A 23970-nucleotide genomic window follows, 5' to 3' on the forward strand; every position below is an offset into this window, starting at 1 on the left:
ACGCTTCCTGCAATACTGGCTTGGTGGTGATGAACTCCATTAGCTTTTTCTTGTCTGGGAAGCTCTTTATCTGTCCTTCAATTCTAAATGACAGCTTTGCTTGGTAGAGTAATCTTGGTTGTAGGCTCTTGCTTTTACCACTTTGAATATTTCCTGCCAATCCCTTTTGGCCTGCAAAAAGTCAGCTCTGACAGTCAGGGGAGCTCCCTCGTAGGTAACTAACTGCTTTTCTCTTGCTGCTTTTTAAGATTCTCTCTTTGTCTTTAACCTTTGGCATTTTAATTATAATGTGTCTTGGTGTGGGCCTGATTGAATTCATCTTGTTTGGGATGCATTTCTTGAGCTTGTATGTCTATTTCTTTCACCAGGTTTTTCTTCATTATTTCATTAAATATGTTTTCAATTCCTTGCTCTCTCTTTTTCTGCTATCCCTATGATGTAAATGTTGGTACATTTGATGTTGTCCCAGAGGTCCCTTAAACTATCCTCATTTTTTTGGATTCTTTTTTCTATTTGCTGTTCTGATTGGGCGTTTTCTGCTGCCTTATTTATATCTAAATCACTGATTCAATCCTCTGCTTTGTCTAATCTACTGTTGATTCCTTTTAGGGTAGTCTTCATTTCAGTGGTTATATCCTTCATTTCTGACTGGTTCTTTTTGATATTTTCTATCTTCATTTTTGTTTTCTATCTCTTTGTTAAAGTTCTCACTGAGTTCATCTACTTTTTTCCTAAGTTCATTGAGCATCCTTATCAGCAGTGTTTTAAACTCTGTCTCCAGTAGATTGTTTGTCTCCATTTTGTTTAGTTTTTTTTTCTGGAGTTTTGGTCTGTTCTTTTAGTTGGGACATGTTTCTTTGTCTCGCCATTTTGGCTGCTTCCCTGTGTTTGTTTCTATGTATTAGGTAGGGCTCCTAAGTCTCCCAGTCTTAATAGAGTGGCTTTATGTAGTAGGTGTCCTGTAGGGCCCAGTGGCTCAATCTTCTCTAGTCACCTGAGCCAGGTGTTCCAGGTGTGTCCCTAGTATGGGTTGTATGTGCACTTCTGTTGTAGTTGAGCCTTGTGTGCTGTTTGCACATTGATGGGAGGGATTAACCCTCAGACTGTTAGTGTGAAGATTGGCTCGTGAAAGGCCGATCATACTATGGAGCAGGATTTACTTTAAACAGGGCTCTGGTGCTTGCCTTGTCTGGCCTTTGGGTATGTCTTCCTCAGATACAGCCCTGGGTGGTGCTCCAGCAGTAGTAGCTTGCCACTGCACGTGCCAATCCAAGGGCCTCCTGGGAAGGTCCCAGCTGCAGGGCAAGTTCAGCCACAGCCTGTGCACTGCCTGGGGCTACCTGGCAAGAGTCACCAAGCAATTCACAGCTGGCTGCCACCCATGCTGGGCTTGGATATGTCTTAAGAGGCCAAGCCTGGAACTGAGGCTGGCTGCCATTAGTGCTGGGCTTAGGGCTCCTCAGCCAGAGGTACAGGGCACACCGAGGCCAGATGCTACTTGTTTGGGTTTTGTGAGCCTTTGAGAGATTTTAGGAAAGTCTGCAGCATGAGCCAAGACCAGCCATTTGTATAGAAAAATCCACTGGAGGCAGCTTGGGTGTGCCCGCACATGTGGGGTCTCAGGGAGTCACCTGGTGGGGGGCGTGACCTGTGTTAGCCAGGTTGATGGATCTTAGATATGGTGTCTGCATGCCGGAAGTGGGGAGGGCTCAACAGAGGAACAGCACTTCCGTCTGGGAGAAAGCTGCCCCTCCAGCCCTTGCCCTGAAGCCAGACAACTCAGTTCCTCTGTGCCTTTGGAGCTGCTGCCCCAGTCCTGGAGCTCAGAGCAAGTGAGACCGTCAGCGGGTAAGTCTGTGCACATGGGCCCTTTAAGAGGAAACGTCTGTGATTCTAGCTGCCTTCCGGCTAACTCAGCCACAATCTCCGCTGGTTTTCACAGCCAGAGGTTATGGTGACTTCTCTTCCTGGCACTGGAACCCTGGGCTAGGGACCCCGGTGTGGGGTCAAGATGCATTGCTCCTTTGGGGAGACTCTGTAGCTAAGATATCTCTCAATTCTCAACTACCACATATGGTTGTGGGACCAGCTTGTTTTGTGTCTCTGCCCCTCCTACCCATCTCAAGGTGGCCGCTTATGTGTGTCCTCAGTTGTAGTACTTCTGTTAAGCCAGACATTAGGTGACTCCCAATGATGGTTGTTCTGTAATTTTGTTGTAATTTTGTTGTGGTCATGAAAGGAGGTGAGCACAGCATCTATCTTCTATGCCATCTTGACCGGAAGCTCTATTTTTAATTTCTTGAATGAATCCTTAGATAATTCAACCTAAGAAACACATCAAAGACCTCTGAATACCACGGAGGCTGCAGCTCAAGGATTTTGTTATATAGTGTTGTCATTGGTGTTAATTTTGAAAAATCTATCATTTTGGTTTTGATTTCTACCTTTACTCAGAAGTTATTTAAAAGAGTTCTTTAAAATTTCCAAGCAGTTATTTTGTGGTCAGATGCCACTGGTTATCTTTTGTTATAAATTTCTCATGCCATGGAGTTGTGGAATAATCTCTAGTTATAAAACTTGCTGAGATTTTGTGTCACCTTTATTTTTAAATGTTTCATGAGTGTTTAAAATGTATATTTTCTGTGTATATACCTTCCTATAGAGCGATTTGATTAAGCTTGCTGATCGTGAAATCCAAGTCTCCATTTCCATACAGAAACACAATAATTTTCTAAGAGATGTCTGTTAGTTCATCCCACTGCTTCTATAGATTAGTCAGTTTCTGCTTGCTTTTGCCTTATATATTTTGCCTTATATACTTTGAAATAATATTGCTAATTGCTGTTGTAGGTATTTGGTGGGTTTTGATTTTATCGACATAAAAATTTCTTATGTCTCACTTAATGTTCTACCCCTTTTGAATTTTATTACACCTAAAATTAATATCGTGACACTGTTTTGTGGAGGAGAGATTGGGGAATAGTAGCTAACATTTGCCTAATTTACCTTTCTCCATTACCTTATTTTTAAACTCCCAAGGTCTTATTTTAATGTGATTCCTACAAAAAAGCATACAGACAGGTTTTGCTATTTATTTGGTTTGGTTTGGTTAGATTTTCATGATCAATCTGGGAGTTTCTGTGTGATGAATATAATCCAGATATATTTGTTGTGATTAATGATTCATTTGGGCTTATTCTTGCTATCTTATTTTATGTTCTCTTAGTTTCTTTTTTCTTTCTTCCCTTTGTTGAATTTATAATGTTTTTGTTACATTTTTTTTCTCTCTAGTTATTTGGAATACATGCATACTATTTATATTCTTCTAGTAGGTCCTTTTAATTGTTGATATACATTAAAACATATTTAAAAATCAACATTTAGAATTATTCGCAATGTGCTTAATCTGGTGCCTGTTCAATTATCTAAACTTCTTACCATGGGGCTGTGATTCCTGTTCTCTTGCATTTTATGGAACAGTAATATTTCTTTATTTTTTATTTTATTTTTAATTTTTTTATATTTCACCCCTCCCCCTCCCTTCTGGTGACCACTAGTCCATTGTCCATGGAAACAGTAATATTTCTGAAAAATAAATTGTGAAACTATACAGGGTTGTCAAATTTTATTATGTTAAATAAGGAAAAAAAAAAGCCCACCTGTCATCTGTCATCAGCCACTAACACAATTTCATAACAGATAGGATATCTCAGTGTCAAAAAATTAAGGAGGACATGGTCTCATAATAAAGGATAATTTGAAAAAAATTAAATATTTTATGTATTATACATCTATATTTTTCTCATTTTGATGTGGATCTGGTACCCAAGTGAAGACTGGCTTTTGGGAGTCTCAGGCTCACAACCAATCTTTTTCAGCCTCATTTCCACTTTTCCACTTCCCATTGTTTCTCAAATATTTCAAACTTCTTTCCTTTGTACCGTCTGTTTTTCCCCCCTCCCTTCCTTTAATACTTTCTTGCCTCTATGTACTTGCAAATAATTTTTCACCTTTTCCCAAAATGTATTTCTACTGCTCTCATATGCAGAGGTGACATTTTATATGAGGGATAGATTTTTGAAGAATTTACATGATTCAAAACTAATGTAATTAAAGATTAATTTTCTCACAGATCTGATGGTGGGTATTTCTGTTTACTAGCTCAAGTGCTAGTAATATAAACATTGCCTACAATTCACTTGGCATAACGGCACTGATGAATTAAGTAACAGTTTGGATTGTATCATTTCAAATTTTGTGCATAAATTGGGACTTTATTAATATTTTTATATCACATACTTTCAAATTAATTCGATGTTGCATAATATGCAATTTCCCTTCATTATACTTCATTTTCTGATTTCTCTTTAGCGCTTGATTATATCTGTGATATAATTGCAACAGTTACAGCAGGAACCTTCACTCATTCTCCCCAAGAGAGGAGGTGCTGTTCTGATTGGTAGAGTCTAAGTCTTGATTGGGTGAAGTGGACGTTTAACTAGTAGGAGTACAGATGCCTTCAGGGGAGGGTGACTCCTTGTCCAGTTTTCCCAGGACGGCCCTGGTGAATTACAGTAGCCACCATGTAGTCACCCCTGTTAGGACTCACTGGCAGCAGGATCCTTGGAGGTGCATCCCGTTTTCCGGTAGCAAGCTTACCCACACAGGGCCTGCCTCTTCAAGTTCAGGATGTTGTGCCCCACAGACCCTACAATCCAAGATACAGGGCAAGGTGTCAACTGGCTGCTGTTGGCCTGGAGACTTTCTACATATTCCAGTCCGGCATTTACCTCAGCATGAGGTATTAGGCGATTCCAGTTGCTTTCCCTTTTCTTAATAACATTGTGCTTTGTTTCCTTCTGGTGGCTTGTGTGTGCAGCTCCCTCTGTAGAAAGGGGAGGGAGGTGTGAATGTAGAATCAACAGCCTTCTTCCTAACAAGTGCATCCCAGTGTTTACTGATTGACTATGAGGCAGTGTGTCCTTTTCCTGCCTTCCCGGGTGAAGCTTCTAGAGTTCAGGGTTTATGTCCTGTTTATATTTTAGGCTCAGTGCCAGCAGTCCTGATGCTCAATAGCTCTGATTAAGTGAACCTGCTTTCCTGTTAAAACATTACCTCTAAATAGACAAGTCTTCCTTCTGGCTAAATGAAATATCTTCCTAGCCATATATTAAGTGTAATTTTCCCCTCTGTGTGCATGGGGACCATCTGGCAAATGCCACTTATTGTGTCTCTACTGGTACCTGAAGGCAGATATCATTATCCTAAAATTCTATTTCTCTGGATTAAAAAGCCAATACATCCAATATTTCCCCGTTGTGCTTCTGTGATCCAACAATTGAATCATTTCGTTCTTCCTTGGATCTTCTCCAATTTTCTTCTCATCCCTCTGTAGATGTGGAGACCAAAAATGCAAGCCACGTCTAGAGGAAGGGCTCCTCATTGGCATTTTTATATCCTTATCTCTCAGCTCAGCCCCTTTGATCTTTATTCTAGACGCACTTCTGACTCCTTCCACTTGTCCATTGTGGTCCCTGTGGGCTTTTATTCTTTCTATCTCTTTTATCTGTGGGTTTTCTTTGTTTTGATTACAACCTAATATCTTATACTATTAAATATCTTATCCTATTAAACTGCATCCTTGATTGTGTGGTTTGTTGAGTTCAAAGTCAACTTGACAAATTATATTGTGGATTTTTAGCAACTCTTTTCAAATCTTCATAAACTATGTTGATTGCTACCGGTAACTGATTGTTATATAGTTGTTTGGTTCTTTATTCTGAAACTGCACTATCTGATACAGTAGCCACCAGTCATGTGTGATTTTTAAAAATTAAATTATTAACCTTAAATTAAAAATTCGGTTTCTCAGTCCAACTAACCACGTGCTCAGTAGTCACGTGTGACCAGGGGTCACTCTCATGGCAGCACAGATATACATTTCCATCGCTGTGGAAAGTTCTATTGGTCTAGAAGCTTCGCCAGTCTAGAAGGCTTTCCAGTTTGAAGAATAATTTTGGTGAAAGAAAGTGACCATGTTGGTGACCTCACATCATAGAATCAGAGATACTCTGGTCCAGTAATTCCCAATATTTTTACTTCTGAGAACTTCTGTATATATTTTCCCATTAAAAAAAATTCTGCTTTGCAGGGTTCTTAGTAAAGAATAGACAATATCTTCCCTCACTTGTTAATTCAAGGCATAAACAAATGTGATGCATAGACAGATGTGTTAGGAGGTAGATATGACTACATTGAGCTGATATAATCCTAGCCAAAAAAAAATTATTATAATCTTTCGGTTTTGGTGCCCTTATCACAGGTAAAGGTATATTTTATATTTTAAGTCTTAAATTTCTGAAAAGGACTTTCAGATTCGATTGTCTTTCCTCCTTCTAGTTCTTTAAACCAGGCTGATGACTTCATGTATACATCCTTAAAAAGTGAACTGTTGCCTGCAGCCATCCCCTTGGCTGGTTCCCTTCTTGCTGTTATTTCTTGTTTTCTTGTTTTCATCTGTCTTTCTATCAGTGATCTCCAAGGTAGATACTTTCATTTTAGAAATTACATAGTATTAAATGCTTTATTTTTTCTTATTGGTTAAAATTTTCTGTTTTCTGTGTGTACTTTGTAACGTATATAACTCAATGCAGTTTTACACACACATAATTTTCAGACAGTGCAGGAATATACCGTATTCCATTTTTTTAAAATTATGAGATGCACATCAGGGGTCGGCTGCCTTGCTTCGTCTTGGCTGTGCAACCCGAGCATCTATTCTGCCTCTGTCCTTCTGATATTAGCATTTATATTTTTGCCTTTCCCTAGCTAAGGTTGACCCCTTGCTCTACCTGTATCCCAGTGGACTTTAACCCCAGGCAAATGGCCTCTTGACCAGCATCTTGAGAAAGCAGCTATAACCATCCACTTCTTTTAACAGAGGGCTGACTTGAACACCCTTTACGAACTTTGCAAACCATAGCAAAGGGACTGTAGGCTGGAAAACTTTGATCTTATTCAATCACATTATTTTTCTTCTTGTTTAGTAAGTTGTAAGACAAATTTTATTCAGAATTTGTTAAGTTTCAAAGAACCAACTGAATATTACAGAAAAGGTGACCTACAATTTTAATTTTGTCCAGTCTATCCTAGCTTCTTTTGTCCATGCTAGTATTGTTTCCAGAATATTGTACACCATACAAAAAGGGTCACATTTTGCCAAGTCTCTGTTCTCAGTCTCATCCCTCACCTTGAACGACTCCATGGACCTCACTTCATTCCACATACCCTCCTGGCTCAGTTTTTGTTTCTGCCTTTTCCTTGTTTATTTGCTTTTGCAAAATCTTGTCTTCCAGGGTCTGACCTGGACTTCCTTCAGCGAGGATCTGGACCTGCTCCCAAGCTGCTTGGTGAAGTCTTTTTTTGAGAATGAATCACTCAGATCCTCCTACCCTTTTACCCGCTTGGTTATCATTCTTACTTCATTCAGCCCAGTCCTTGAGGTGACGTCTCATATTTCTTCAGCCTCTCACCTCTATTTTCATTAGATTTTCTCAGGATTGTTTAATTGATGAGCCGAAAGAGAACTTAGAGCTCATCTAGCCCAACGCTTTCATTTTCTGAAAGCATGAACGAAATGGAAATGACCTGCTCCAAGTTTTAGAGTACACTAAAAGAGAGCTAACCTTGGATTTTAATCTCCTGATGTTCTTTCTGGTTCTCTTTTCATTTAACCAACTTTCCCCCCAAAAGTTTTATGGTCAACTCAATGTAGGCAACAGTGGATTAACCAAATTTCTCTAGGTTTCTTTGCTGTAAGAGTTTTTTCGAGCCTTTAAGATAGAGACCCATAATGTGAAACTCAGAGGTGGGTGGAGGGATACTACATTCAACAATTTATTCATCTCCAATTTATTTGAAAATAGAATTCTACATTCATCCAGAATTATGCTGAATAGTTCCTTAGAACACTTGGTATATGTGACATTTATCATTTTTTCAAGGATAGAGGTCTTTGAATATTTTCACATATATATGTATTTAACCCACCCCAAATTCTTTTTAATAATAGACTACTGATTCTTGAATTATCTTTACTCAGTGAGGTCAAAGTACAAGATATTAGAAGACACTTTCATTCAGGTTTGCATTTCCTGCGTTGGGGGAATGTGAGTGGGGTTTTTCCCATTCTGCTTTATTTTTAAGTTGGGTCTCTATTTATTTGTCAAAACTTTAGGTTTGACTTATAAATGTCGGGGTTAAATGGAGGTAAAACCATACAGTTCTAGGAAAGCCAAAAGGCAAATGCTCGTAGTTAATCCACTCTGTTCTCAGGGTGTTTAACCTTTCCCAGCCATTAGCACTTACACTGTTATTAGCATAGAGACACCCAACCACCCATGTGCATTAACCAAATTAGACGTGTCGATTAAAGACACAAATTATGTGATATGTTTATATATCAAAATAAGATGGTTTTAGTTTTATAGGAGAGCATTTGCTTTGTGTGTGTGTGTGTGTGTGTGTGCGCGCGCGCACATATGTGAGTGTATGTGTGTAATTGGGAGAGAGAAAGAAAAAGTGTGAGAGGCAAAAGAGATGTGATAAGCTACCAGAAAAATCTCTATTTTACAATTTTTTAAAAAAATAAGTCTCTGGCAAAAGTCTATTTTTCCCTATCTGTCATGGTATTATAGGGAGGTTATTTAAAAAGTTAGTGTGACCGTAATGTGAAATTCCTAGTAAGTGTGAAATCAGTTAAGAAATCAAATAAATTGAACATTATAGTAGCCAAGTGGGACATTGTAGTATACTGATGAGTATTATAAATCTTCCACTTCTGAGTCACTCATAACAGAAAGTGTGATTCTAACTGGAACTATGTCCCTTTGAGGAACACTCTCATTTCACAAGGAGGCATATTTAATGGAACTAATAAATTGTTTATCACTTTTCAAAATATAGCACACATGAGTGATCATTGGGTGGAGGCAGGTATTGATTATAAAAGGCTTTGTAAGATAGCTGAATTATGTTTTATCTTTTATAAAATTCATAATACAGGATGAAAGAAGTGCAAGATTATCTACATTTAGAAGGAAACAAAACTGATAGTGAAGAATTATAGTGAATGTTTAGATGTAGGTATGGCAGCCTGCACCCCTTAATCTCTTAGGTTATATCCTTATAGGCTTATCTTATAGGCTGAAGATAAGATTTTCTACACTCATCCTTCATCAGATATTCACCTTGGGCATTGGAAAGGCAAGACTTACCTTCTAGAATCCCTGCAACCTTTTAATTTTAATTACTTGCTACAGAAGAGATTAACAAAGTCCTCATAAATTTAGCCCCTACATTCTCTGATATTTCCTCTAATGAAGAAATATGTATATAATGGTTAGTTTTTCTTGATCCTGTTACCTTATTTCATCAAACCTAGAACACCATGGATGGTAGAAGTACCATTGTTTTATGTACGATTTTCTGCTGAGGCTTGAGAGCTATTTCTTTCTAAGAAAGAAAGATGCTTCTGCTTAAACTATGATATGCCATTATTTATAAGATGCATCATAAATTTGAGATGTGAAAATTTGAGAAAATGTGTATCTTATCATCAATGAAATATGGGTCTATAATTTCTGGACCGACGTAGACAGCTTTGTTCTCGGTAGTATTTCTAGTGCTATTTGGGAATTAGCTTGATGCCCTGACGTCATCACAGGTGATAGGTGCAAGATTAATGTTTTATAATGACTCACATATTTGATGTTTTTATAATGATTTAACTTCATCTACTTCGGATTTTCTTCCTGATTGGATTGTAAGATTTTTTTTTTTTATTAGGTCTTCCAGTCTAGCCCACGGTAGTGACCCTTGTAAACAACAGGCATCAGTAAGCATTTTATTTATTCATATGTTCACTCATTCAACAAATGCAGGTGCACATTGAACACCCGCTATGTGCCAGGTCCTGTGCTGGTTCGGGGGAAGCCAGCGAGCATGGCACAGCCTCTCTTTTCAAGGATCTCACTGGACAGTGGGAGAGGAAAACAAACACGCCATTACGAGGGTAAAGGAATGTGATGTAGGGAGCCTCGGTACACGGGAACACAGAGAGGACAGCCTGTTTGAGACTTGAGTCCAGGAAGGCTTCCCGGAGGCAGTGAGGTGAGCCGCGTTGGGAGTGGGTGGGTGTCAGGGTCCAAGCAGAAGCACAGCAGGTGCAAAGGTCAAACGTAAAGAGAACATAGAAGTTTATGAAAATGAAGGAGGCCCAGCAAGTGTGGAGCAGAGACTGTGAGGAATATATTTCCTTTTTCTAATACTGGACATAATGACAATGACAAGGAAAGGCGCATGAATCTTGTCCAGTGATCCCGGGAGGGCATCGAGAGCAGGTTTAAGACGTGGAATCTTTTCATAATGACTAAGTTACAAAATGAGTGTTGGGTGTAAATGAAAAAGAAATTCTAAACTGACCTAATTTGCTTTCATCTTCCCGCGTTCATTTTATTTTGTACGTGTCTTCACCTTCATTTACTTTGCTGGAAGTTTTGCTTTCTTCGAGGCTGAGCCGGTTGTTAGCACTGTGTATTCTAACTGTGTCCTCAGATTCTCTGATATGATTTAAATCTCACTTCTAAGAGTCAAGATGCAGAGTTTCCTTTGAAAGAATTGGCTACACATGTAGTCATTTTCAAAGTGATAATATTTTCCTTTAGGGATAACATATGATTTACTTTTTTCATAATATTTTTACAAATAAAGTTGCTGATTGGACTTCGGGATAGGTTTCTGAATCCCTGATTGCTGGCATTGAACTCAGGGCTAACGAGAAGAGACACAGAATCCACATAATCTAGCCAATTTTCTGCTGAGGCTTGAGAGCTACTTCTCAATGTTTGGGTGTCAGCTGCCACTAGGAAAGAGAGATTGGCTGCCTCGAGCTCATTCCACAGAACACCTGTTGGCCCCTTGTGTGCTGAAGCTGGCTCACGAGGCTGGTGGCATCTCTTCCTAACTCCTCGCTGCAGTAATCTTTCCAATGGTAGCTCAAAACTGGCTATGGTGGAAATATTTACACCAGGGAAACTGACAAATGGTGTGGATCAGGCTTCTTACCACCCACTCCTACTTGAATAACTGGTAAACCTTTACCAGCACACCACTGCTGATTTTAATTTGAAAAATGCAGAATATATTTTCAAAGCAAATATTATACAATTGGGTTTACTCTCAGCCCAAAAGGAAACAGAGTCAAGTAAATTAACGGTTTGTACAGTAATGCAGTATGCATCTTCCTTCTTAGCCTGACACAAACTTAATGCTTAATGAATGTTTGATGGGTGACTGAATGAACCACTTGAGAGTTACTTCCCATCTTTTTTTCTTCAAAGTTAGTGTGGACTGGTCATGTTCACTAAGTAGGTTTTAATTTATCCCCAAGCAGAGCTCACTTGCCATTTTCCTCACATTTCCAGCCATGATTTCTTGCCCCGGGCTCTTTATCCTGCTGACTCTGACTCTGTAAAATATGACATTGATTGAATTTTAGGTGCATCTCTTCATTCCAGATTCTTGAAACAGAAGCTTCTGGGACCCTTTACCAGCTTCTCTTTGTATGTCAGGGGGGAAAAACCAGAATGTTGTTTACAAAAAATAAAATCTTCTTGGGGGTCACAGAGTGAAATTTTCCATCTACTTCTGCCCTGAGGGGACCTTGAGAAAAGGTCTCTGTCAGTTCTGTTTCACGGCATCGAAGTGGCTCTTTGAGCTTTGATTTCATGGGAATCTCGGAGTCCCAAAGCCCCAGGATTGGGCGGAGAGCTGGACCATCTCTGAGAACAGTTCTGAAGAATTTTCCCTTGATGTCAGTCGCTTGCTCATTCTGTGGCTTGCCGGTGCTTTTGACTCCAAATTGTGAACCACGAACTTCATATAGATCTTTTCTTTCTCCTTCCCCCTCCTACTTATTGATCTTCAACTGCTGCTTCTCTCTCTTTGTCTCTAAGGAAAGTCAGCAGTGTGAGGCAAGAGGCAGCATGGTTTAACTGAAAAAGCACAGGTTTGATTGCAGACAGACCTGCTTGGATCCACCACTTACCAACTGTGTGACCCTAGGGCCGGTTTCTCTGGAAGAAGGAAAATGGAGCCAATAAATCCTGTTCTTCAAGGTTGTTTCTCTTGAGAGGATAAATGAAAATTACATGTAAAACGATGAGCCTTGTGCCTGGTACAGCAGGTACTCAATGAATGGTAGTTCCCTCTAGTGGGCATTCCCTGTAATAGCAATAGTAAACATTTAGAGAATATTTGCAGTATTTAAATTCACTGTTCAGCAATTCACATATATTTATTTAATGTTATTTTTAAAACAACCTTCTGTAGTGTAGGAGGTTACATTTCATCTCCTCAATGAGGCTTTTATTTCTATTTTAATCTAAGGTTATCTCACCTGTCCATCCTGCTATCCTGATGCCCTAGTGTATTTTCCTTGAATCACTTACCATTATTTGGAATTAATTTTAATTTAAATTAAAATTAAATTTTAATTTAAATACATAACTATTTGCCAGTTATGTATTTATTGTCTGTCTCCATCCTCCATTCAAATTAGGGAAGAAACTTTGTTTTGATCTCAACTATACCTCCGGTGCCTGGCATGGAATAGATAATAAATATTTTTTGGATGAATAAGGCAAGGGCTATTACCATCTTCATTTGCCCTATGAGGAAACACAGACTTAGGTATGCTAAATGAATGGGGCAAGGTTACGGAGCTAGTAAGAGGTGAAAGAAACCCGGATTAGAATTTGTATTATTGGACTCCTGAACCTGTGCACTTAATTAACTACTCTACCCAGGCTTTTATAGAGAGTCAGTGTTTCTCAAAGTCTTTGTTAAGTTACATTTTATTAGGGGATATGAGATTTAGAAAAGAAGTTTAATTCAAAGACCTTTGTTCTGAAAGACCTTACATCCTGACTGGGAAAATAAGGCGCACACCATGAAACGGAGAGTAACACAAGAATACGCTTGGTTTAGTGCTCACAGGTTGAAGACGAGAGTGTGTGGCAGTGTTTCATCAGGCAGAGGGAAGAGATAGGCTAGGCTGGCAGCCAGGGACCAGCTGATGAAGTGCCATTTTTGCTACATTGGAGGCTTTTGGCTTTGTTCTCTATGTCGGTGGTATACCTGATGCCCTATGGAACATCTTTATAATTATACCTAACATATTGCATCATAATTAATTCTGTACATGTCTGCATTTCCCATGAATCATGAACTCCTTGAGAGTGAAGGGCCATCGCTTATTCCTCCGTATATTCAAAGTGCACAGCACATGTGGCGTATGGCAATTAGTAGGTAGTTAATGTTCGTTGGATAAATGGACAAATTCATTGAAGAGGACTTGGAAATAAAGCAGCTGTGACTTTTGTGCCTACTGTTGCCTCATCTCTGATGAAGAACAGGCAGCAGTCACTGATATTCACTGAGAAACTTTTCCAATCAGTGGAACCACCAGGAGCCCCTTAATGTGCCTTTCTCTTTTGACTTTTGCTAGAAAATCATCTTCCTTTTTCTTTTCAGTTCAGTTATGGATTTCTAAAAATTCATAGCCACAGTTAATATAATATACAGTGTGGTCAATTTATCCCAGTGAGCCTGGATCTTTCTCAGTTTTAGCATTGAAATTCCTGCACCCTGGGAACCTCCTTAGTCCCAGGCAGATCAGGACCCTCGGTCACTATTTTTCTATTTCTTCGAATGGAATGCTCTGCCCCTTTTCTGTCTTACTTCCCATATTTTTAAACTAGTTAGTAAGGTCTTGTTAGTTTCTGTGTCCTGAACCAGGGCAGTTAAGTTGTGCTGGACTCAGGTAATGAAGGAGTGTGAAGGGGGAGGGTGACCATCTGAGGACAGCCATGATTCTGTCCTGTGGTTTGCTGCTGTGTGTAACTGCTGAGCTTCTGGAAGTGTCATAAAGCCCTGGCAGGATGGCGCCATTGATTAGTTTAATCAATCTGCCGAATTTCTCAAACTCAGGTCTGCGTTAAAGGACCTTGGTGAGAGATTCTTACAATATGTAATGTAGATAGATTGATCTGTAAATAGATAGGTATGGACCGAATACAAATATTTGCATGATAGGGTTTGGTTTTTCTTTGGCATGCATCTTCTGTCGTCCTTGAGTGTGTCAAGAGCAGAGTGGTAACTACTTCTTCTTTTTCTTTTTTTTTTTTTTTTTGGTAACTTTTAATTTATACTGAACTTCACTACCTGGAATGAAATTAATAACCAGGCAGTAGAATAAAAGGCTTTTGAGTAGACAAAGAAGAGACACCAATTGGACATACTAAATTCATGTCATTTAGGTAATCGAAGAATGCTTTAGGTGCCTACTCTTTACCTATTGATTGCTTAACACACAATTTAAAGACCTATGTTATCTCTTTTTAAGCTCTCAGCAATTGGAAATGGGCCACGTCAATGCTACCCGAAGGCAGTCAGTGGGAATGGTGTGTACGCACCCCAAGAACACAAAAGAGTCAGAAAAATTATAACATACAGTTACAGAATATACAGTGCTTTGGGGGTCATCTAGTTTGGAGGCACACAATGGCACCCCCTCTGATGAAATCTGAGAGTGTCATGGTGATAGCAATAATGACAATACTAGTCACACAGAAATACAGCACTAATGAGGAGATCCCTGACCTGAGAAGCTGAAGGCCAGACCCTGTCTAACCCTCTGGTGAGGTCTCTGGGAGCCAGCTAGGTGATCTCATGTGGGTGGTGATCAGATCTTGCACTTTTTTTTTTTTCAAGCTTCAGTGGCACCTGCAAATGAGTGGACATGAGTATCGGAAGATACAGGAGTGGAGCACTCGAGAAAACGAGGTGAAACTCAATCCTTTAAGTAACCCAGGAACGGACTTTGATCTGTAGCATCTGAACCACAGAGACGTGTTCCTCCCATGGAACACGAGAAGAACAGTACAATATTAATGTTTCCTGACTTGGAAAGTCATAATTTGTGGATTTTATGGCCCTTGGAATTGGGGATGCAGCTGTATCACTGCACTCATTTAGGCAGGAGCATGTGTGACACCATTTGGCCGAGAGCCCTAGGCAAACCACAATAACGGTTTAGAGCTATGGACTAAATTGCAGATCTTATTATAGGCAATAATTTCCCAGAGCTTGATGTCTGATCCGATGGTACTCAGCGGGCCTCCGGGAACCCATGGCGTTGGAGGGCGGTGGGCAGGACTCCGCTTCCTGATCGTTCTGGCTTTTCCACTGTTGCTCCCTGTGATGTCCTTCCTCTACTTTCCATCCGAAAAACTTGCTTAACATTAGGCCCCCGCGCTCATGCCTCTTCTGAGCTTTTACCAAGGCAGCTTTTACTTTATCTGTTTATCCATCTGTCTCTTCTCTTAGATCAAGGGGCGGCACATTGTTCTTTTTTTCTGTAAAGGGCCAGAGAGTAAATATTTTAGGTTTTTCCAGATTATCTGTTCTCTGTTGCTCCTATCAACTGTGCCATTATAGCGCGTAAGCAGCCCTAGAGAGTACATAAGTGAGTGGGTTTGGCTGTTTTCTGATAAAACATTGTTTATTTTGAAATTTGGATGTCATATAATTTTCATGCATCACAATATATTCTTCGGATTTTTTAAAAAAGTAAATTTATTTAAATTAGTTTCAAGTATACAGTACATTGGTTAGACATCTATATTGTTCATAAAATGTTCCCCCCAATTGCTGCCTCCTTCCCCTGGCCCTCCACCTAACCGTCATATTAATGCCAACTGCATTCCCGTGACCAACTATCAACTACTAATTTGTACTTCTTTAACCCTTCACCCCATTCTCCCAGCTTCCTGTGATATTTTTTTTAACCACTTAAAAATGCAGAAGTCATTCTTAGCATTCTTGGGCCATGCAAAAACAGGTAGCAAGAGAGACTTGGCTGATGGACCATTGTTGGCCATGTTAGTTTTTTATCGCTATGTTAACAAATTATCACACTTAGCGGCTGAAAATAACTTAGCAGTTGAAAAATAAATAATTTCACAGTTTCTATGGGTCAAGAGTTCAGGCACAGCTTAGCTAAGTCCCCTACTTAGAGTCTTAAAAGTCTACAATCAAGGTGTCAGCCAGGCTGTGTTTTCATCTGGGGCCTTGAGTAGGCAAGGACCCACTTCGAGCTCATGTAGGTTGTTGGCAGAATGCATTTCCTGTGGCTGTATGACTGACGGCTCTGACTTTCTGCAGACTTTCAGTTGCAGTTCCTTGCTGCGTGGGCTTTCTCAGCGTGGCTGCACACTTCGTCAAGCCAGCAAGAGGGAATCTCATGCGATGTAACCTAATCGTAGGGAGTGACATTTCATCAGCTTTGCCATACTGTATTGATTAGAAGCAAGTCACAGATCCTGCCTGCAGGGGTCCCCAACTCCTGGGGCTGTGGACAGGTACGGGTCAGTGGGCTGTTAGGAACTGGGCCGCACAGCAGGAGGTGAGCGGCGGGCCAGTGAGCGAAGCTTCATCTGTATTTGCAGCCACTCCCCAGCGCTAGCATCACCGCCTCAGCTCCACCTCCGATCCTCAGGCATTAGGTTCTCACAGGAGCACCGGACCATGGTGCCAAAAATGTTGGGGACCACTGCTATATAGTATATAATATAATGTAATATAATGTAATTAATATAATATAATATAATATAATATAATTAATATAATATAATTTACATAATATAATAAAATATAATATAATAAATATAATATATATGGTATTATATATATATAATACAGAAGGGGGAATCATGGGGAGGAAACCACCTTAGGGTCTAGCTGTGACACCAATCCTTGTATTAGCTGATGAGTTCTGGAGACAGGACTGTGGAAGTCACCATGAATCATTTTGGTATCGTCAGTCAGCATTTAGCCCAGAGTCTGGCACAGAATGGGTGTTCAGTAAATATTGATTGAAAGAATCCATGGATGGTTGCTTATACACAATCAAAACAGTAGAATAGGGTTCTTTAATTCTCCAGGAAAATACTCATAATATTGCAGTCCTTCCTGATTCAAGGCTTGATAACATTCAAACATGTTTGAGGAAAATAGGATTTTGAGCAGAACGCTAAATTTTGCCCACATTCTTGGATTTGGGTTCGTAGCTAGTTTGAGTTCATCAGGTATCAAGAGAACTTACCATGTGGTGGATAATGAGTTATTCAAACCACCCTCCAGTCAATTAGCATAAAGTCAAAATGGAAACAGGGGGATTCGTTTGAAAGCTGTAAACAGGGTGTTGAAATGGTAAAAAATTTTCAGAAGAACTTTTCCAAGGCAAGTCAAATGTAGATATTTTTGGTATTTATTTTTCCTAATGAATGTAGCTACAAAGTGAGTTTTTATTTAAATAAAAGCTACACACATTTAAGCAATAATAGTAAGAGAGAGCTAGAATGTGAAGTCGATAGGCCAAAAAAAAAAAAAAAAAGAAAAAAAAAAGATGTCTGTGGAGTGAACATGACTGTGGGCAAAAGCTTCGGAACTGCCAGACTTTCCCCAAAGCCTCAGTTACTGAAAATTTTCTACTTGAAACACATGGAGCCATAGTTTGAACACCTGTTTCATTCTGCCAACTTCGATCAAAAACCTACAACTATTGCCCTCTATTGCAATTTTTGTTCTGTGATCCATCTAATTACCTATCTATCTCTTCAACTTCTGTTTTATGGTTTACCCAATTATTCCCTTTCCCATTCAGAGAAATATTTGGGGTGAGAGTTCCCTTTTATGTGGTTTATTTTGCATTCTGAATAGAGCAGATGATTTCTGTAAATGCACGTCTGGTTGTGGACTATAAAGCAGCTCAAGCTGGGCTCTGCCAGTGTTCAGCAAGCCTTGGCTTTCTTTTTCTTTTTGGGAAATATCCCTCTTTTATTGAAATTAAAATCTTTTTTTTTTTTTTAAATAAACCAATCATGAAAATCAGAACCTGAATTTTTAGATGCAAATACTAGTGGCCTTTTGTCAGCTTTAACCTGAGTTGTTTCAGGTCATCATGTTGCCAACTCTGTCCTTAGCATCATCTTCCTGACCCGAGGGGATAGAGAGGAGGCATCCATGGATTTACTTTTCTGAATGAATGTAGCTACAAACAAAGTGAATTTTTATTTAAATAAAAGCCACACACTTTTAAGCAATATTAGAAAGTAAGAGAGAGCTAGAATGCGAAGTCAATAGGCCAGAAAATACTAAAGGAGGTTTCTATGGAGTGAACACGACTCTCAGAAGTTCGCAAGCTTCTGTGAGTCAGAAGTTTGGCTTATTGCTTGGGTTCTGGTCTGGAACACTCAATTTCTCCATAATTGTTTCGCATTTGTCCTTTGAGATGACTAGGCTAAGATCATCTCTAAGTCTTCTTCAAACTCAAACTCTATAATTTAAGGGTTATCATCAGAATTGACAAAAAAAAATAATGACTTCAGGTGATGTTTAGATTTTGTTTATTTTGAAATATTAATTTATTATTTTTGCCTTAATAAAATGCATGTATAGCTAAAATTATGCCTTTATAAATGAAATCCGTACAGGAAAAATATCTTTGCATTTATAAATCTCTAGCTCTCTGTCTCCTAACCAAACACACTGGAAAAATGTGTTTTTAATGAGATTTTTGATAAAACGATGTTGCTCGGAAATCTCATTATTATATACTAGTAGACCAGAGTATCCCATGCTAGACATTGGGGGTACAAAAATGAATAAAACATGAACTCATCTCACCCTAAATTTTTCCTCCACACTGTTGCTATGGACACAACGAAACATGCAAGATGTTTCATGTCACTCTCTCGTTTTAAGCTCTTCAACGCTGTCTTTGGTTTCATCTATTCAAATATTCAACTCTTCATCGAACATTGACTATACGCCAGACATTGGGCTTGACTGGGGCTACAGAATAAGAGACAGACGAGGTACCTGCCTCCATAGTGCTTAGTTTTCTAATGGGAGAATTTAGGTAACAAACAAGTAAACAACAAATGCACAAGTTCTCTTCAGATTCTGATAAGGGCTTGAAAAAAATCGAGTGACATGTGAGATCATTGATCCTGGTCCTACTTTACCGATGTGATTAGGGCATCCTCTCTGGAGAGGTGTCATTTGAACTGGCACTTGAATGATGAGAAGGAGGAAACAGGGGATACAGTGGGAATATGAGGTATAAAGGGCCCGAGGTGGGAAATATCTAAATATGTTTAAAGAAAAAAAAAATTAAAAAGCAGCAGAAACCAGTTTCCAGAGCTTGGTAAGCAAAGAGTAGAGTAATATGAGAAAAATCAGACAGGCAGGCAGGGCCAGATCGTACAAGGACTTATAGACTAAGATACTTTTCCCTAACTGCAATGGGAAGCCTTTGAAAGGTTTTAAGTGGCGAATGGCGTGACTTGACTTCTGTTCTGAAGGGATTACTCTGTCAGCTCTGAGGATAAGAGTTGTGTGTAAGTACTGGTTGGAGCAGGAACCAGCTGTCATAAAGAATGGCAGCTGGGGGAGCAGTTAGGAGTTGACAGAGGTAGAACAGGGAGAGGTTTTGGTGGCTTGGACTTAGGATGCTGAAGGTGGAGAGGCGTGGATAGATCGGAGACAGAGTTTGTAATAGAGTTGGTAGGACTTGTTGAAAGACTGAATGAGGGAACTGAGGGAAAGGAAAAATACGATCAAGGGTAATTCCAAGTGTCTGGCTTGGGGAATGGGAGATACTGGTGTTATTTATGGAGATGGGGAGAACTAGAGGGAAAGAAGGTTTAGGAGAGAAAGTAGAACCAGAGAATTCTGGTGAACATGATGTATTTGAGATTTAGCCAATTAAAATGAAGAGGTGAAGTCGATGGTTAGATATAGGAGGGAAGAAGACCAATTTGGGCTTGAGAGAGCATAAATGATACTTTTATCGAGGGTCTAGGTGATGATCATCTAAGAAGAAAGCAAAGGTGAATAAGAGGAAGGGGTCATTGGATAGAGACCTGGGACACCCTAGCACTTTTGGTAGCAAGTGGCAGGAACCAAGTCAAAGCAGCTTCAGTAAATAAAGTAAAAAGGGAATTTATTGAGAGAATTCTGGAGTTTTTCGAATGACTGGAGGCAAAAACTGGAAAGAAACTCCATGGACTCTAGACATCCCTCTCTTTTTTCTGGCTGCTTCTTTGCCAGGCCCATTTGCTTTATTCTTCTCATCCTGAGAGCAGCTTTTAATGTTTCTTTCTGTGTATGGCCAGAACATAGATTTTACATTTTCGTCTCTATTCAAGAGAACAGCCTGGACTTATTGGTAGGTTCTCATTCCAATTCCACATTTACCTGAGAGGATCTGATTGGCCCAGCTAAGGTCATATGGGTGCTATGGTCCAATAAACAATGCCAAGGAGGGTCATGTGATAAAAACATGGCAGCTGGGTGCCTAGTCCTATGGGTGAGGGCCACTTCTTAGAGAAAGGGGGTTCCTGTCAGTTGGGCATTTACCGCCATCATTACATGGGCTGTAACTTCTTCCTATCTTAACTTTGCACACTCGTCACGTGCAGTTCTGATAGCTGCCCCTGTACTCTGTGATGATTCATGCCTCCGTGTGCATAACGCTGCTATGAACATCGGTATGCAAATATCTTTTCGGATATGAGTTTTCAAGTCTTTGGGGTAAATACCCAGTAGAGGGATTGCTGGATCATATGGTAGATCAATTCTTAGTTTTTTGAGGAAACTCCATGCTGTTTTCCATAGTGGCCGTACCAATTTGCAGTCCCACCAGCAGTGTATGAGGGTTCCTATTTCTCCACATCTTCTCCAACACTTGTCATTACTTGTCCTGTTGATTATAGCTATTCTAACAGGTGTGAGATGGTATCTCATTGTAGTTTTGATTTGCATTTCCCTCATAGCTAGTGATGTTAAGCATCTTTGCATATATTTGCTGGCCATTTGTATGTCCTCTAGGGAGAAATGTCTTTTCAGGTCCTCTGCTCATTTTTTGATTGGCCAAAGGCCCATCTTTAAACTCTATCACCCTGGAGGTTAAGATTTTAGCACACTAATTTGTGTGTGTGTGGGCACGATGCAGTCTGCAGCACTGCCTAGTCCTTTCTCACCCTTCAGAGTTCAGATCCCCTGCCGCTGTCTCCATGATGCCTTTCTAGACTCTCCAGGGGGCTAAGGGCTCAGCTACCGCCCTTTCTGGTTGAAAGCACATGGATCACACATGGATTGCAGCACTTACCGTTCTATGTTCAACCCCCTTGTCTACATCCTGCCCCCTCTCCAGTGTTGGATTTAGTACTGTATCCCCAGCTTCTGGCACACAGTAGGCTCTAAAATATGCTGGTAGAGCTCAAGAAACAACTTGAGGAGATAACACCAGTGGATAAATCACAACACAGTCTGATCAGTGAAGTGATAGAAGCAAGTTCAAGGTATGGAGGGGAGAGATGATTAATTCTATCATTGAGGAGGAAAAAGACAGTTTCTCAGGGGCTGTGGCTTCTGAGCTGGGATTTACACGATGTTTAGGAACTAGTCCATGGGACACTGTTAGTGGGAGGGGAGGAGACAGTGAGAATGGGATGCCCATTCTTGTTCTTTACATGGTATTGGAACATAAAAAGGCATATGTCACAACCCTGTCTCTGGTAGGTGCATTTTAATTAGGTAAACAGGAGTGAACTGAATCCAAAAGCAGGGCCTCCAGAGCTAAGTGCGGAATTTTCTGCTACTTCCTGATAGGAGAGTCAGCCCTAATGCCACAGTGGTTTGCAACAGGGAAATAAATGTGTCTGCAGAATGCTTAGTAAAAGGGCTCCCCTGCCTCTTCCCCCTGCCTGGGTAAGAAGGCCCAGGAAGGCCTGAGCAGAGAAAGGCATGGATCAGCCAAAGGAGGGTTAAAAAGAGTAGAATCTATGGATGGCAAACATTCATTCTTATATTTTTGACCATTGGGTGCCACTGGGAAGTAGTAGTTTATTAATAACATCTTTTGTTATTAATAAACCATTGTTGTAACCAGGCTTGTAATTTGCACCCTGCATTATGGAAAGCACGTTACGCTTTTGTCTCACACAGTCCTCAGAGCAAGTATCTGAGTCGATAAGGTACCTAGAGAAAATGCTCATTTTCCATCTGAAGAAAATGGGGCTCAGCTAAGGTGAAGGGACTTAGAGTCCTCCACCCCAACACTCCGGGCTGGCTCCTGCTCAGCTCTCAGAACTCTGCTTAAATGTGACTTCTCGGAGTCACCTGCCACTTGGTCTCAGCAATCTCTCCCCGGGCTCTGTCACTGCACCCTGTTCTTGGGCTTTGTATTTGCTTTCTATTGCTGTGTAACAAAGTGTCACAAACTTGCTTAAAGCAACACACGGTTATTATCTCATAGTTTCTGTGGGTCAGAACCAGTTGCCCTCTAGAGCCTGGTACTTAGTAGGTGCTCGATAAGCATGTGTTGAGTAAAGAAGGCCTTGTCCAGGATCACGGCGCTGGCCATCAGGTCCACGTGTCAGCAAAGCCCCCGATCTTTCTCTACAGTCTCCCTCCCACGAGCATAAAAGAAAAAAGATGAAATAATGTGTGGGAAGGAACCACTGTGCTGCCTGAGCGAAGCTGTCGGGGACTCTGTTCTTCTCAGATTGTTAAGTTAAAATCTACATTACTTGGCAGGACGTCACCTTCTGGAACATGGAGAATTGACTTTGATGTCCACCAACTGATGTCATGGATTTTCTTCAGCTTTATTTTCTACTCGTCGTCATCATCATCGAAGAAAGAGCTCAAACATTCCCTTCTAAGATCTGAAAAAAAATGGAGGGGAAAGTCTATTGTTTTCATCTCATAAACTTTTAGCATTCAAAGACAGGAAAGTCAGTTAGGATTTAATAAAGAAAATGCCTATCGTGGCACAGTGCAAAAACATCAGATGGAGTAGATTTGAACTCTAGTTCGAACCACACCTCCATGGCCCGGGAGACATCTCTTAACTTCTCTGGACCTCAATGTCCTTATCCTAAAACGCTTCTTACGAGACAGGGTTGTGGTGGTTTTTGAGAGAGAGTATGTGTGTGAAGCTGCTGATGTTTACAACACCCCCCCCAAAATGGTAGTAACGTTCACTTGTCCACATAGACAAGAGAAGAGTAAAATAACCTTAAACTAATGAGAAAATAAAATGCGCAGAGAAGGAAGGAGCTGTAACTTCCTCTTCTCAGTCCTGGGTGAAGGAGACTATGGCCTAGGGCTCTGGCTGGGGATAAGGGGAGGAGGGGACAGTTTGGGAAATACCTGCCCTCCAGACACTGGGAGGGGTGTTTGCCATTGTGTTGCCACTGAGACGGAGCCGAATTCTCCTGCTGCTATTCACAGAGGCATTATTCACCCAGGCGGTCCAGGAGCCAGGGCGGAGAGAGCTCTCGAGCAGAACCCAGCCCATCACAGCAGACACAGAGAGGATGCTGCCCTTTCGCTTCCAGGAGCCAGGGTGGAGAGAGCTCTCGAGCAGAAGAACCCAGCCAATCACAGCAGACACAGAGAGGATGCTGCCCTTTCGCTCTTCCTTCTCCATGGCCTGACAGCTCGGAGCAGAGCGCCTGCGTGGCGGGACGCAGTCTGCAACACGAGCTTGTGTTTCGTTCCTGTTTTCTCTCTCTGTTTCAAGGAGCTGACTGAGCCTTCAGCTTCCTTTCGTTACAGGGAAGTATGCGTCCCGGTCTATGGAAGGCAGCGTGGTATTTTGGCTTTGGTTTTTTGGTGGTCTCACTAGGAAATAGAGTGTTTTTGGGAGCACGGAAGCCCAATCTCTAAGAGGAAAAGAGAAGCAGACCAGGGACTAGAAAGGGACAAGAGCTGGGGGTTCTGTAAGTGCGCGGACCCAAGTCCTGTGCCTCTGTAGTACTTGGGACAGGAGGGGGC

The sequence above is a fragment of the Pteropus alecto genome, unplaced genomic scaffold (assembly GCF_000325575.1).
Source record: "Pteropus alecto unplaced genomic scaffold, ASM32557v1 scaffold5, whole genome shotgun sequence".
In the NCBI taxonomy this organism is placed as follows: Eukaryota; Metazoa; Chordata; class Mammalia; order Chiroptera; family Pteropodidae; genus Pteropus; species Pteropus alecto.